This window comes from Juglans microcarpa x Juglans regia, chromosome 3S (genome assembly GCF_004785595.1).
Source record: "Juglans microcarpa x Juglans regia isolate MS1-56 chromosome 3S, Jm3101_v1.0, whole genome shotgun sequence".
NCBI classification, from domain to species: domain Eukaryota; kingdom Viridiplantae; phylum Streptophyta; class Magnoliopsida; order Fagales; family Juglandaceae; genus Juglans; species Juglans microcarpa x Juglans regia.
This window is the reverse complement of record NC_054599.1, coordinates 7643756-7647620: the sequence shown is the minus strand read 5'-3', so window position 1 is coordinate 7647620 and position 3865 is coordinate 7643756.

Below are 3865 nucleotides of genomic sequence, written 5' to 3'. Positions count from 1 at the left end.
GCAAGCTTTGAATTCCGTTTTGGTGATCATGCCATTTCAGGATACATATCTATATAATTCATCATCTATAAAACAATATTTATGTATATATATAATTCATACTAATAAAAATGATAATTAATAATCTTTCAATGAATCATCAAATAAATATCAATATAAATCATTTCTCTTCGTTGCCTTTAATTTTAGTGTTTGCCACAATATATTACACCATAGTGTTTTTCAATTAAAGCCACAAAGAGATATTAAAAGCAATATGTTCCAACTAATGGCCAGCTAGAATCCAGGTGTAATGCCCTACTCCCCCAAGGTTAAGAATAATGTGAATTTTATAGAAATTTAGGGGATCCGAGTGCTACTAACTTTGCCTTTAAAAATGTTTCTATTCTTATCAAAGCACTAGGTACAAAAGATTCCATAATTTAAAATAAAACATACTTCATTAAAATTTAAAAGGGAGTACGCGGAAGCACTTATTAAAATTTCTCAAACTTTATACTATAATAATCATTATGTAAAAATTCTGTATATAACCCAGCCTTTGTCACACCTCCATGAGCCAATTCTCGTCCTGTAACTCCATCATTATAAAGATCCTCACATGGGATGGTAAAAGAATAAAAACATAAGAAAATGAGTCGAATACTCACTAAATAGTACATCATACAATCAATATAAAAAACATAAGGTTTTCTTGAAATACACATGCACTTAATACTTATACTAACACAATGCGTATGACATGCATGACATTTCTTATCATGACTGATCTCGACTTATCTGACTGGCCAATATACTTTAATCTCGTGTGCAAGGTTGTGCACCGGTTCCACATCCTATGGCCATAAAGGGAACCGGTGATCAGATTATAGCATACTGTGGTGGACCACACTTAGGTCCGTGACTTCCACATCCAACTTGACTACATTAGTACCATGCATCTCTAAAGCCATTTCTTAAATCTTTTTTCATAACTTGTCTTTTATCTTTCTTACCATGATGCATGTAGAACATATGATGACATAGCTTATCATAATCATAAATCAAAAAATATCATGATGCATATAAAACATATCTTAACATGACATTGAAAATCACTTTCATCAAATCATAATTTAGTGCGTAAAAAGAGGCTTCCAATAAAGGCATACATGCATAATATTTTTTATGATAATATTCCAATGTTTTTTACCGTACAAACGTGGAAGGATATGATCATGCTACTTACATTGTAGAGTTAATCAAATATTTCCAAGGCACAATCGATTACCTAAAATAGATGTATCGTCACGTAAATTATTAACACTATCGTTTAATTAAAACAAAAAGTTCTTAAATACCATATGTTTCCCTAAAGCCTAAAATCATTGTGACCCTAAAGTATCATCACTCTCCAAATAATTGATGTTCATATAATTTCTCCAAATAATCATTTGATTAAACTCTAAAAATATTACCAAGTCCAAATATCTGATTTCTCTCAATTTCATCATCAAACATGTCACCATAAAATAATAAACCCTAAAATGGTTTCTCTACAATATCCACGTTAAAAATATAGTGTTTGTAATCCAATTTTGAATTCCCAACGTACCATCAGTTACCCATAAAATAGTTTAACCTTCCATGGATCCAAAATAGCCTAATCCATGATTGCAAGTGGCTAAAGAATTGGGGGCATATATGTAATCTGACTTAGAGTCTCAAGCTTTACATGTATCTACCTAAAGCTTGCACTTAAGGGATTGATGGACAGATGACTTAAATATAAACCCAAAGAGAGACAGAGAGAGTCTCACTTACGGTGCAATGTATGGGCTGGGCAGGGTTTGATGGTGGAGACTTGTTCTCCGGTAGTTTTTGTTGCTGCTGGCGGCAGCGTTGTTGCCTCAACTGTTTCAAAGCATGGCTTTAATGCAACTACGTTATGGTATTATAGAACAGGGCTTGTGTTCCATGGTGATGGTACATGCAGTAGGTTTCACAATGTCATCGTGGTGGTGCTAGGTTATGGGATGGCTTAGTGTTTCTGGTTGGAACAACCGAGAATTGATAGAAAGGAGGCATGTTGTAGTGCACAATGATGGGTGCAGTTTGTGTGTATCGGTCGGGCTGCTTCTCGTGGTTCGTGCACTAGGGAAGGCTAAGATTGTAACACTTCGTACTTGGAGGGTCAAGGAGTTAGTTCATGTCATTTCAAATCACATCCTAACAATATAGATACAACTCCAAATACTACAAGAAGCAGCTCTTTGACACATGAAACTCCTTTAATCAAAGTATACGTTCCTCCACAAAGACATCCAATAATTTATCCATTATAGATAATAAAGAATATCCCCAAAGTATAAAAGTCATAAATATTACTAAAAGAAAATAATAAATTTTTTGAAAAAGTTTCCCCATGAGTCACTTGTACCGTTTGGCACTTATTCCACTACACTCAACGAATCTCATCCATGCTTTCTATACTTCATCATTAGCTGAATTATCCAAATCATCTAAAAAATAACGAAGATAATTAGATGAGTTACCAGCAACTCAGTAAATAGCGAGTATATACTAGTGTGTAAACACGAACAACTTACAATATGCAAAAACAGACAGTTCTCAAAATATGGCAGTGGTATTTTCACAAACCTTTCATTTCAATAATAATATACAAAAGACCATAGGCACAAGCATAACAGAAACATTATAAAAAATAGAAGCAGAGGCCATGTTTACTCCCGTATTTGGTTTGTACATATCTGCATTTAGCCAAGCAGAACATATCATTGTTTCGCCACCCAGGTGATGCACTCAAAACAGAGGCCATGTTTATCCACATGGTAGGGTTGTGCATTCTGTGAATAATCAAGTAAACATAACCACATTGCCACCAAAGTGACTGCACTCAGAATATAGATCACTATTATATCTCGTGGTGAGGCTGGACACTATTGTATCTCGTGGCAGGGATGGAGGCCACTATTGTATCCTATCGCAGGACAGGAGGCCACTATTATGTCCCATGGTAGGGCCATAAACCAGAGCAGAGCATAATCTTATGCGTTAGAGTTTTCATATGCAATATCATTTCATAACATAATAATGAATAAATATAGATCATATTCATATGATCATGTATAAAACTTTAAGATTTCATATTCGCTCTTTTTATACAGTTAAGAAAGAGTGTAAAAAATGCTCATGTCTACACCAAAAAAAATATTTTTCTTTTTTTATTTAGATATAGTGAGTTATATAGAAAAATGACCGAGATTGTTTTCAAATGTTTCATAAAAAAATATGCACATTTTTTGTAAAATCAACCTCAATCCGTTTAGGCAAAGTCTAGCATAGGAGCACTACTTACTGACTCTTGTAGTGTATGATCTAAACTTTGGGTCTGACCTTTAACAGCATCACAACCTAAACCAGAAAACATTCACTAAAGTGTTAATAACCCAAACAAGCACAAAACTAACTTTACTAACAAAAATCCATAACCCTAGCTACAAGTTCAGTAAGAACAAATCTATCACAACATCCAAAGAGATTCACTACACAAAAATTAGCCCATCCTCCTCGTATTTGCTTAAGTATTTACCACAAGCTCACTATTGTTTACAACTCATTCCCAACATGTTATACATATAGTCCAGATATTCAAAACAACTTATACTCCACTTATCAAACAAATAAACAGTTACATTTATTCCCGACATGTTGAACCAACATGCACAATAGCATTACAACCAATATTAAGTCTTCTCCGCTCACAACCCAACAAACCCGAAAGTCCTTACATGTCAAAAACAACCCAACAACCACAATTTACGTTCATCATAGCCTAGTCCACAACATTACAGTCATAAGATTT